This window comes from Ovis canadensis, chromosome 19 (assembly GCF_042477335.2).
Source record: "Ovis canadensis isolate MfBH-ARS-UI-01 breed Bighorn chromosome 19, ARS-UI_OviCan_v2, whole genome shotgun sequence".
Lineage (NCBI taxonomy): Eukaryota > Metazoa > Chordata > Mammalia > Artiodactyla > Bovidae > Ovis > Ovis canadensis.
This window is the reverse complement of record NC_091263.1, coordinates 66223767-66236666: the sequence shown is the minus strand read 5'-3', so window position 1 is coordinate 66236666 and position 12900 is coordinate 66223767. Positions and strand designations below refer to the sequence as shown.

The 12900-nt window shown below is 50.1% G+C and overlaps 1 pseudogene; it reads left to right on the top strand.

Annotated features, from left to right (window-relative positions):
- The first annotated feature begins 6611 nt into the window (after nucleotides 1-6611).
- On the top strand, nucleotides 6612-8892 carry LOC138424738 (cathelicidin-3-like; annotated as a pseudogene).
- Nucleotides 8893-12900: the final 4008 nt, after the last annotated feature.

Below are 12900 nucleotides of genomic sequence, written 5' to 3'. Positions count from 1 at the left end.
CTTTCCCCCACCTTCAGTTTCAATTTTCTCACATCTTGACACTTACTGAGACCGAGTCCTTAAGTCTGAGAGGCCTCCTTTGAGTGTGTGTGTGTGTGTGCCTGTGCATGGGTGTGTATCTATGCACATGTATGTCTCTGTGTGTGTGTGAGATCACTCCTGTGAACACAGAGAAGCGTGAGGCCCCTGTTCCTTCCAGGAGGGCACGGGGGAGGCAGCAGCCTCAGGAGCTCCAGGACAGTGTCTACACTCTCAGGTCCCCCCCGAGCCCTTCACCCACCCCTGCCCTCCTCCTCCAACACCCAGTGGGATGTACGGAGACCTGCTGTGTGTGCAGTGCTGGTGGGAATGCTGCTCCAGCTCTCATGGAGCTGACAGTCCACGAGGGGCCAGGCTTCTCACCTTGTTAAACACTCACAGAGTCACAGTTCAGTCTCAGGGCTAAGCTGGAAAGTTCAATGTCCAGAATGTCCCACCTGCCCTTGACAAATTTAACTCTGGAAAAGCCCACTCCTTTTGCCTTTTCCTGTGGCATCGAGACACATCTCTGTTTCCTTACCTGGTCCCAGATTTCAGTGGTGGGTTTGTGCTTAAGGATCACTTGGTATAAAAATTTGCACCATTAAATAGAAGCATCCTGCTCATTGGGGTGAAGAGCTCTGCATGAGGGTGAGAGACTCAGAATGACACACAGGTCACATGTGTTTGCCCCGGTGTTTCAGACACTGTTCCTGTCCTGCCCACTCCCCCTTCTCTAGCTGACCTTTGTTCTGGGGCAGACTGGAAGCACTGGGGAGTCTGAATCCAGGGAGCAGCTTCAACTAACCATTGAGAGGACTTGATAGAAAAACACCCCCTCTTCCTTGGTCCTTGGAGTAGCCCACTCCCGGACATATCACACCTCTGTCTGAGGTTCCGTGCACTTCATTGAACGTACTCTTCTGACTCAGGTCCTGCCCTGTCTCCCGTCTCTACATCCCTGCTGGATCTTTCTGGAATTGCCTCCCAAATAAACTACTTCCACTAATACTTGTCTTAGGTCTGTTTCCAGGTCAAGACACAGATTCCTTTGTCTCAGAGGTACAGAGGGCAGGATCTCACAGAGGGTGTGCTTTGTTACCTGTCAGGTTTGTCTCCTCTAGGTGAGTAGGCGGGGCTGATATCAGGAAAGTTCATGCGTCTCACTCGACATCACTTCTCACTGTGGGAGGAAACCCTAAAGGGAAACGCAGGGCTCTGTTGTGTCTGTGCCGGTGATACAGGCTTGCCCGAGCCAACTGTAAAATGGTCAGGATTTTTTTTAGCTGCTTGTTAAGCTCCTGGTAGCTTTGAAACGGCGGATGTTCCTGCCAGTGTGTTGATGCCTCCCAAGCTCCGTGCCACCCGGTCCTGTCCGTGCTGCTGAGGCAATGAGAACTGCAGGGAAGAGAGTTGGTACCAGAACACACAACTTGGAGTCCGCCGTTGTTGATGAAACTGAGTAGCAATGTCTTTATTTTCCAAAGCGCACACTAGATGTCAAAACCTGGGAAGAGCCACTGGAAGGGCTGTTTGTTTGTTTCTTTCCTTTTATTTATTAATTTTTATTGGAGCCTAATTACTTTACAATATTGTGGTGGTTTTTGCCACACATCCACATGAATCAGCCATGGGTATACAGGTGTTCCCCATGCTGAACCTCCCTCCCACCTCGCTCCCCATCCCATCCCTCAGGGTCATCCCAGTGCACCAGCCCCGAGCACCCTTTCTCATGCATCGAACCTGGACTGGTGGTCTCTTTCACATATGATAATACACATATTTCAATGCTATTCTCTCAAATCAACCCACCCTCTCCCTCTCCCACAGAGTCCAAAAGTCTGTTCTTTACATCTGTGTCTCTGATTTCACTGTGTCTTATATAGGGTCATCATTACCATCTTTCTAAATTCCATACATATACCTTAATATGCTGTATTGGTGTTTTTCTTTCTGACTTCCTTCGTTCTGTATAATAGGCTCCAGTTTCATCCACCTCATTAGAACTGATTCAAATGCATTCTTTTTAATAGCTGAGTGATATTCCTTTGTGCATATGTACCACAGCTTTCTTATCCATCCGTCTGCCGATGGACATCTAGGTTGCTTCCATGTCCTGGCTATTGTAAACAGTGCTGCGATGAACATTGGAGTATACGTGTCTCTTTCAATTCTGGTTTCCTCGGTGTATATGCCCAGCAGTGGGACTGCTGGGTTATGTGGCAGTTCTGTTTCCAGTTTTTTAAGGACTCTCCACATCATTCTCCATAGTGGCTGTCCTAGTTTGCATTCCCACCAGCAGTGTAAGAGGGTTTCTTTTTCTCCGCACCCTCTCCAGCATTTACTGTTTGTAGACTTTTTGATAGCAGCCATTCTGACTGGTGTGAGATGGTACCTCACTGTGATTTTGATTTGCATTTCTCTGATAATGAGTGATATTGAGCATTTTTTTCATGTGTTTTTTAGTCATCTGTATGTCTTTTCTGGAGAAATATCTGTTTAGTTCTTTGGCCCAGTTTTTGCTTGGGTCACATATTTTTCTGGAATTGAGCTGCAGGAGTTGCTTGCATATTTTTGAGATTAATTCTTTGTCAGTTGCTCCATTTGCTATTATTTTATCCCATTCTGAAGGCTGTCTTTTCACCTTGCTTATAGTTTCCTTCGTTGTGCAAAAGCATTTAAGTTTAACTAGGTCCCATTTGTTTATTTTTGCTTTTATTTCCATTACTCTGAGATGTGGGTCATAGAGGATCCTGCAATGATTTATGTCAGAGAGTGTTTTGCCTATGTTTCCCTCTAGGAGTTTTATAGTTTCTGGTCTTACATTTATATCTTTAATCCATTTTGAGTTTATTTTTGTTTATGGTGTTAGAAAGTGTTCTAGTTTCGTTCTTTTACATGTGGTTGACCAGTTTTCCCAGCACCACTTGTTAAAGAGATTGTCTTTTGCCCATTGTATATTCTTGCCTCTTTTGTCAAAGATAAGGTATCCATAGGTGCGTGGATTTATCTCTGGGCTTTCTATTCTGTTCCATTGATCTATGTTTCTGTCTTTGTGCCAGTACTATACTGTTTGATGATTGTAGCTTTGTCGTATAGCCTGAAGTCAGGCCGGTTGATTCCTCCAGTTCCATTCTTCTTTCTCAAGATTGCTTTGGCTATTCAAGGTTTTTTGTATTTCCATACAAATTGTGAAATTATTTGTTCTAGTTCTCTGAAAAGTACCGCTGGTATCTTGATAGGGATTCCATTGAACCTATAGATTGCTTCGGGTAGTATACTAATCTTCACTATATTGATTCTTCTGATCCATGAACATGGTATATTTCTCCACCTATTAGTGTCATCTTTGATTTTTTTCACCAGTGTTTTATAGTTTTCTATATACAGATCTTTTGTTCCTGGAAGGGCTGTTTCTACCTTCCCAGGGCACCCATGGACAGATGGAAGACCTCCACTAGGGCATGCCAGTCATTTGGGAGGGAACACAGAGGCACCCAGGAAAGGAGTAGGAGTGTGTGGGCTTCATGTGAAGGGCCCTGTCTTTCTCCATCCTCACAGAAGTTGATGTCTGCATGGGCTCAGCTCACTTCCTGCTAGAAGGTCATTTTGTCTGGATGGGCTCAGCTCACTTCCTGCTTGAAGGTCGTGGACTCCAGGAGGCTGACCCTGAGGTCCTGAGGGTTTGCAGTCTTTGTGCTGGTAGAAGAATGAAAGAGGATTTGCTTTCCTGATGCACCCAAGGCATCCAGGGTCCTGTCTGGGGAGAGAACAGCCCCTCAGTCTCTCTGCTGACAGGTCTGGCCTGGGCCCCCAGCTGCCTTGTCTACACCCATGTCCCCAGTAAAAACCCACTCACAAAAGTGGTACCCATGCCCCATGGTCTTTTCACTGCCTGGGGCTGGCCCTGAGCCTGGTTCTCTTCTGCAAAGCTCAGGCACCTTCCCGCTCAGCCCCCACCCGGGCCGAGGTCACCTTGTCACACAGTCCCAGATCCTGTGGAGAGGAGCTGGTAGGATGTTTGCTGTGCTTGGTGATGGTGAGATTTGCAGCCTGAGCTTGGCTCAGCTGAGGCCCTTGGAGTCACTGGGCTCAAGGTTGACTCTGAGCATTCACCCTGATGCCCTGCAAGTACTCTGGCTACGGTGTGGGTGGTGCAGCCTCTGCTGGTTTTATATCCCCCTCTTCAGTACCTGGGGGTGGGTTGGTGCTGCCCTCCTGCAAGCTAATCTGATTCATCAAACCCGTGCCTGGGAAACCCCAGGCTAGCTGAGGAGTTTCCAGGAGGACTTAGCCTCCGCATCTCCTTGCTTCACCTGAAGTGGTCAGTGGGAAGGAGGAGGTAGACGCTAGCAGAGAAAGGGTCCTGATGCTCAGCCCTCACCCAAGTCCATCCTCACAGGTCATTGGAACCTTCCCTGTTTCCTGCAGAGGGCAGGAAGGAGGGCTAAATTGCCCTCCACTGGTCCCTGAGAGGTGGTTAGCATGCTGGGTCAGTGGAGGGATTGGGTGCCCCACTGGGTCTGCCATTTCCTAGTGAGTGAGGGATGTCGTTGATTGAAAGATTTGCCTGTGGGTCTCATTTTCCTTGACAACTGATGTACACAGAGAGCTGGTGTGTGTTCCCAGAGATCTGGGGCCCTGTTTAGAATTGGGTTTCCGTTCCAATTGCCCCAGACTCTCAGGGACCAGAAGGGTGGCTGAGAGGAGAAAAGGAGGGGGTGATGCAGGATCAAGGCTCCTACCTGAGTTTGTTGGGGGTATAAAGTGTATGTGGATTCCCCAAAGACCGGATGTGGAGTTGGTTGGAAGAATTGATGCTTTTGAACTGTGGTGTTGGAGAAGACTCTTGAGAGTCCCTTGGACTGCAAGGAGATCCGACCAGTCCATTCTGAAGGAGATCAGCCCTGGGATTTCTTTGGAAGGAATGATGCTAAAGCTGAAACTCCAGTACTCTGGCTACTTCATGTGAAGAGTTGACTCATTGGGAAAGACTCTGATGCTGGGAGGGATTGGGGGCAGGAGGAGAAGGGGATGACCAAGGATGAGATGGCTGGATGCCATCCCTGACTTGTTGGACATGAGTCTGAGTGAACTCCGGGAGTTGGTGATGGACAGGGAGGCCTGGCGTGCTGCGATTATGGGGTCAAAAAGAGTCGGACACAACTGAGGGACTGAACTCAACTGAACTGGCTGGGGACAAGGGCGTGGTGCCTTTCCTGAGAAGAGCTCTGTTCTGGCAGGCTGTGAAGACTAAAGCAGGATCCTGGAGGCATGGAAGGCTCACACTTGGCATCATAGGAGGCACAGCCTGAACCTGGCAGAGGACACGACACCACATCCAGAGAGGATGGACGAGGGGACTTCAGTCTGAAGTCTGAGCAAAGGCAAAGGCTCAGAGGCAGGAAAGCATAGGGTGGGTGTCAGGGTTATCAGCCATCCAGTAACCATGTGTATTGCTAGTTAGTTTCTATTGCAATCATCTCCCTTTCCTCCTTTGATTTGGGAGAAGGATACAGCTTGACCAAGGTGCCTCTGGGGCAATATCTGGGCTGTGTAACCAGGTTTCACAAAGCCCAGCTTTCTTTCCTTCTCCAAGACTGAGTGGGCAACCAGCACCATCCATCCAGGCTGCCACCTTCTAAGGCAGTCTGGCCAAGCCCCCAAGGGTCCCCCAGGGCAACTGAGTCCACGAGCCACCTCACGGGCACATGGTCCTTCCCTGCTGGTGATGGATTCGAATGGGCTTCATGGTCTCAGGACTCCTCTGTCCCTTGGGCACATTCTTTTTCCCAGCTGTTCTTTCTTGTCCTCCCAGTGGGCCCCGCTCCCCCATCCCCACCAGTGTTCAACCAGAGCACTGAGCAGGGAGTCACTGAGGTCAAATCAGAAGGGATGTCCTGAAATCTCTGTGAGCCAAGAGAAGTTTCCTTGTGTGGTTGCAGGTCAGGGAAGGCTTCTCAAGTTGGAAGATGGGTCAAACAGATGTATCAGGTGCAGAGATGGGAGGAGGGCAGGAGGCTTGAGGTTGCTTGTGGTTGGGGTGGATGGGGCACCGTGACACCTGAGAACCTCAGGGCAGGGCTGTGGACAATGATGAGGATCAATATCCAGACCATGGTGCCCCTGCCTCAAGGCAGCTGGTCGGTGGCCACATGAGTGGCTGGCAGGAGCCCTAGATGACGGGGTGGAGGGTGGACAGTAGTTAGGGAAGAGCCTGGAACACAAAGACGTTAAACTGTGGGGCTTGTGGCTTCACTGAGATGAAAGGATACAGGGGGAGGAGCTGGGCAGGAGTGGAGGGAGGTCAGAGGGGATGTAGACACTGTGTACTCCTTCCCTCTTGGAGGGCACAACCCACCTGAGCAAGCCTTACTGTGACACTTCCCATGTGCCCCAGAGAGGCCAAGGTATTAAGAGAGATGGAGAAACCATTTTCTCACCTTGCACAGGGGCCTCCCTGCCCACTGCCCAGAAAACCCATGAGGCAACAGCAAGGACTGTGGCAAGACCAGCTCACACCCTGGGAAGAGGGCAAGGATGGGGCGGGTCAGAAAGACTCCTGGTTTTTCCTTTGTTTCAGGTCCAGACTGGGCATAAAAGATGTTCCTTGGGCTATGAGGAGGCTGACTGGGGACCATGGAGACCCAGAGGGCCAGCCTCTGCCTGAGACAGTATTCATTGTGGCTACTGCTGCTGGGACTATTGCTGCCCTCGGCCTGCTCCGAGGCCCCCAGCTATAGGGAGGCCATGCTTCGTGCTGTGGGTCAGCTCAATGAGAAGTCCTCAGAAGTTAATCTCTACCGCCTCCTGGAGCTAGACCCGCCTCCCAAGGATGTGAGTTGGGGAGGGGGCTGGGGACGGGCCCTTTTCCCGCCTGCCTTGGCCACACTGTTGCCCCCTCGCTCAGGCTGGTCCTCCTGTCAGGAAGGCACTTTTCCCTCTAGGTGGGCTCCCATCTCTTCCAGGAAACCTTCCCAGACCTGGGGCCCCTCCCAGCACCAGGCTTCCTGCCTTAGCCTCTCTGCTGTGGGATCAGGTGCCCTGCACACCTGGCTCAGGCTCTCTGGACTTCTGGGAGCTCCAGGGATGGAGGGGTCACAGGCTCTGTGAGGTGACTTCCCTGCTAATGTCCCCCCTGCACCTCAGTGTCTCCCTGCCAGGAGGGCCTCCGTCAGCCTGGAGGCTCCAGTGACAAGGGCTCTTCCTGCAGGCGGCCCTGACCTCCGTGGGTCCCTCTGAGGGGAGGCGCTGCCAGCAGTGCTGCTGTGAGGGCCGCTCCTGCTCTCTGAGTGCCCATGAGGCCGGGCAAGGGCTCCGTGCCCTCCCCTGTGCCTCTAGCACCAAGCCCAGGGCCGGACACACTGCGGGCTGGAGAGGCTGCTGTCCGGGTGGGAGGCAGGGAGACAGATGAGAGAAGGAAACATGATCCAAGCCCAGTCTCCCCACATTGATCGTTGACCAGGTGGAGGACCGGGGAGCTTGAAAGCCAATGAGCTTCATGGTGAAGGAGACCCTGTGCCCCAGGCTGAGCCAGCAGCCTGCAGAGCAGTGTGACTTCAAGGAGAATGGGGTGAGCCTGGGGGCAGGGAATGAGGGCTGGGATCAATGCTTCTCAGGGAAGCATTGAGCTGAACAGGGAACTTCGGGAAGGTTTCCAGCATCTAGGGGATGAGGTGAGCCAGGGAAGTTATGGCCCGAGGGTTCCAGTTTGACCTTGAGCTCCCCTTGCAGCTGGTGAAACAGTGTGTGGGGACACTCAGCCTGGACCGGTCTGATGACCAGTTTGGTCTAAACTGTAATGAGGTGAGTGGCCCTTTCTGTGTTGTGCAGATGCTAACAAGTGGGCTGTGGAGCATGCTTTGGACCTATGACCCGGTGCCCCATCCAGGGCAGAGAAAGGCCCTCCTACCCAGGCCCCTCCCTCCCCCGAGCCCCAGGTCTCCAGCCCTGGCTCTGTCCTTTAGAGCAGTGTTTCTGTAATGTGGTCCCCACCGGGAACTGACATGAGACAGGTCTCAGGTCCCACTGAGCTCTCAGAATGAATCAGACTCTGGGGTGGGGTCCAGCCATTGTACTTTCACAAGGCCTTTAGGGAATTCTGACTGGGCTGAGAGGCATTGGGTTGAGAGGCACTGACTCAAGTAAGTAATGATGTTTCATCCCCTGCTCTAATCCAGCTTTGCTAGGATGGGCTTGTGGCCCTGCGAAACCTCATGTTGTCTGTGGACCTCAGTTTCTCCACAAGTCTCTGTACATAGGGATTCAATCACATGCTTCAAAGATAACAGCCAGAGGGTGAACCGGGCCCAACACTTGTGGTGTCCCAGTTACAGGGCTGTTCAGGTGTGAAGTGAGGGATGTTGTCTTGACCCTTGCCCCGTCCCACAACAAATCTGTTTTGTCATGGTTTACAGTTTCAGAGTGTCAGGAGACTTCGTCCCCGGCATCAACATTTCCCAAGCGAAAGGCCATGGCCAAAGCCATTGCCATTGCCACTGCCAAGGCCAGGGCCAAGACCATGGCCAAAGCCATTGCCATTGCCACTGCCAAGGCCAGGGCCAAGACCGTGGCCAAAGCCATTGCCATTACCACTGCCAAGGCCAGGGCTAAGGCCATGGCCAAAACCACTGTGATAATCATTGTGAAGGCCCAGGTCGAGTTTAGCGCTGTGGCCAAGACCAATGCCAAGTCTACGTCCATTCCTGCTGACATCTCTCATTTCAAGGTTTCCTTGAAAATGGTGAAGGATTGGCTGCCATCACACCCATTAAAGAATTTTGGTGAATCCTGAGTCCACAGAAGAGTCGTAAGGGTCTGATTTGTTTTGGCTTAGACTTCTGGATGGTGAAAAATAAATTCTTGTGAAAACAACTTCCTCCAGGATTCAATTTCTACTTTCTCGCCTCTTCCCATTTATTGAGACTGAGTCCTTAACTCTTAGAGGGCTACTGTGTGTGTGTGCCTCTGTGTGTGTGTGTGTCTATGTATGTGTGTGTCTATGTTTCTGTGTGTTTGCATGTTTGTCTATGTGTGTGTGTATGTATCTGTGAACACAGAGAAGTGTGAGGCCCCTGTTCCTTCCAGGAGGGCACGGGGGGAGGCAGCAGCCCCAGGAGCTCCAGGACAGCGTCCTCACCCTCGGGTCCCTCCCGAGCCCTTCACCTGCCTCTGCCCTCCTCGTCCAACACCCAGTAGGACGTACGGACACCTACTGTGTGTGTAGTGCTGGTGCAAATGCTGCTCCTGCTCGCACGGAGGTGACAGTCCACGAGGGGTCAGGCTTCCCACCTTGTTAAACACTCACAGAGACTGTTCTGGGCATTGCACCTGCAGGCTCAGCCCTGAAACTGAACTGCGTCTCTGTGAGTGACACATAGATCACATCACTGTTTGCTTCAGTGTTCAGACACTGCTCATGTCCTGCGCACTCCCCATTTTCTAGCTGACCTTTGCTCTGGAGCAGATGGTAGCCCTGGAGAGTTTGAATCCAGGGAGCAGCTTCAACTAACCATTGGGGGAACTTGATGGAAAAGCATCTCCTCTTTCTCCCTCCTTGGGTGTCCCACTCCCAGATGTGTTACACCTCTGTCTGAGGTCCCCAGCTGGCTTTAGTCTCAGCCATGCACTTCAGTGACCTCTTCATTGAACATACTCTTCTGACTCAGGTCCTGCCTTGTCTCATGTCTCTACATCCCTACAAAGCTTTCTGGAATTGCCTCCCAAACAAACTACTTCTGCTAATTGCTTGTCTTAGGTCTGCTTCTGGGTCCACCTGAACCAAGACACAGATTCTTTTCTCTGAGAGGGACAGAGGGCAGGATCTCACAGAGCATGTACTCTGCTACCTGTGAGGCTTGTCTCCTCTTGGTGAGCAGGTGGGGCTGAATCAGGAAGGTTAGAGGAAAACAATAGAATGGGAAAGACTAGAGATCTCTTCGAGAAAATTAGAGATACCAAGGGAACACTTCATGCAAAGATGGGCTCCATAAAGGACAGAAATGGTATGGATCTAACAAGCAGAAGATATTAAGAAGAGGTGGCAAGAATACACAGAAGAACTGTACAAAAAAGATCTTCATGACCCAGATAATCAGGAAGGTGTGATCACTCACCTAGAGCCAGACATCTTGGAATGTGAAGTCAAGTGGGCCTTAGGGCCTTCGAACAAAGGTTGTGAGGGTGATAGAATTCCAGTCGAGCTGTTTCAAATCCTAAAAGATGATGCTGTTAAAATGCTGCACTCAATATGCCAGCAAATTTGGAAAACTTAGGAGTGGCCTCAGGACTGGAAAAGGTCAGTTTTCATTCCAACCCCAAAGAAAGGCAATGCCAAAGAATGTTCAACCTACCACACAATTGCACTCATCTCACACGCTAGTAAAGTAATGTTCAAAATTCTCCAAGTGAGGCTTCAACAGTATGTGAACCGAGAACTTTCAGATGTTCAAGCTGGATTAAGAAAAGTCAGAGGAACCAGAGATCAAATTGTCAACATCAGTTGGATCATAGAAAAAGCAGGAGAGTTCCAGAAAAACATTTACTTCTGCTTTAGTGATTACGCCAAAGCCTTTGACTGTGTGGACCACAACAAACTGGAAAATTCTGAAAGAGATGGGAATACCAGACCACCTTACCTGCCTTCTGAGAAATCTGTATGCAGGTCAAGAAGCAACAGTTAGAGCCAGACATGGAATGATGGACTAGTTCCAAATTGGGAAAGGAATGCTTCAAGGATGTATATTGTCACCCTGCTTATTTAACTTATATGCAGAGTACATCATGAGAAATGCTGGATTCAATGCTGGATGAAGCACAGTCTGGAATCAAGATTGCTGGGAAAAATATCAATAACCTCAGATATGCAGATGGCACTGCCCTTATGGCAGAAAATGAAGCAGAACTGAAGAGCCTCTTGATGAAAGTGAAAGAGGAGAGTGAAAAAGCTGGTTTAAAACTCAACATTTAAAAAACTGAGATCACTGCATCCAGTCCTGTCACTTCCTGGCAAATAATTTGGGAAATAACGGAAATGGTGACAGACTTTATTTTCTTGGGCTCCAAAATCACTGCATATGGTGACTGCAGCCATGAAATTAAAAGATGTTTGCTCGTTGGAAGAGATGCTGTGACAGACCTAGGCAGCATATTAAAAAGCAGAGACATTACTTTGCGGACGAAGGTCCATCTAGTCAAAGCTATGCTTTTTCCAGTAGCTATGTATGAATTTGAGATTGGACCATAAAAGAAATCTGAGCCCCAAAGAATTGATGCTTTTGAATTGTGGTGTTGAAGAAGCCTCTTGAGAGTCCCTTGGACTGCAAGGAGATCCAACCAGTCTATCCTAAAGAAAATCACTCCTGTATATTCATTGGAAGGACTGATGCTGAAGCTGAAGCTCAAATACTTTGGCCACCTGACACGATGCACTGACTCATTTGAAAAGACCCTGATGCTGGGAAAGATGGCAGGAGGAGAAGGGGACGACAGAGGATGATATGGTTGGATGGCATCACCGACTCAATGAACATGAGTTTGAGCAAGCTTCAGGAGTTGTTGATGGACAGAAAAGCCTGGCTTGCTGCAGTCCATGGGGTTGCAAAGAGTTGGACATGACTGAGCAACTGAACTGACTGAACTGATGTGTCTCACTCTACATCACTCCTCACCATGGGAGGAAAGCCTATCGGGAAACTGAGGGCTCTGTTTTGTTTGTATCAGGGATACAGGCTTGCCAGAGCCAATTGTTCAATGGTCAGGATTTTTTTTAGCTGTTTGTTAAGCTCTTGGTGGCTTCCCTGGAAGCTCAACTGGTAGAGAATCTTCCCGCAATACAGGAGATCCCAGTTCGATTCCTGGGTCGGGAAGATCCTCTGGAGAAGGGATATGTTACTCGCTGCAGTATTCTTCGGCTTCTCTTGTGGCTCAGCTGGTAAAGAATCCACCTGCAATGTGGTTGATCTGGGTTCAATCCCTGGGTTGGGAAGATCCCTTGAAGAAGGGAAAGGCCACCCACTCCAGTATTCTTGCCTGGAGAATTCCATGGACTGTACAGTCCATAGCGTTGCAAAGAGTCAGGCATGAACTGAATGACTTTCACTTTCCTTTTAAGCTCGTGGTAGCTTCAAACCAGTAGATGTTCCTGCCAGAGTATTGACGCCTCCCATGCTTGTGCTGCCCCATCCTGTCTGTGCGGCTGAGGCAGTGAGAACTGCAGGTAGGAGACTTGGTACCTGAACACACAGCTGGAGTCCACTGTTGGTGATAAAACTGAGTAGCATCTGTCTTTACTTCCAAAAGCACACACTCGTCAAAACCTGGGAGGAGCTGCTGGAAGGGCTGTTTCTACCTTCCCAGTGCACCCATGGGCAGATGGAAGACCTCCGCTAGCACAAGCCAGTCCGTGGGGAGGGAACACAGAGGCACCCAGGAAGAGGGAGGAGTGTGTGGGCCTCGTGTGAAGGGCTCTGTCCTCCTCCATCCTCCCGGAAGTGGATGTCTGGATGAGCTCAGCTCACTTCCTGCTCAAATGTTGTGGTCTCCCAGGAGGCTCACCCTGAGATCCTGAGGGTGTGCAAAGATGGGAGAGGGGACTTCAGTCTGAAGTATGAGCAAATATAAAGTTTCTGAGGAAAGAAGGCACAGGGAAGGTTTCAGGCTTACCTAGTAGCCAGTAATCATGTGTGTTGCCAATTCTTTTCTACTGTGACCATCTCCTTTTCCTCATTTGAGTTGGGAAAAGGATATAGTTTGACCAATAGGCCACTGGGCAATACCTGGACTGTGAAACCAGGTTTCACAGAGGCCCACCTCTCCTTCCTTCTCCAAGGCTGATGTGTAACCAGCACTATCCATCCACCTGCCACCTTCCGAGGGGGCCTG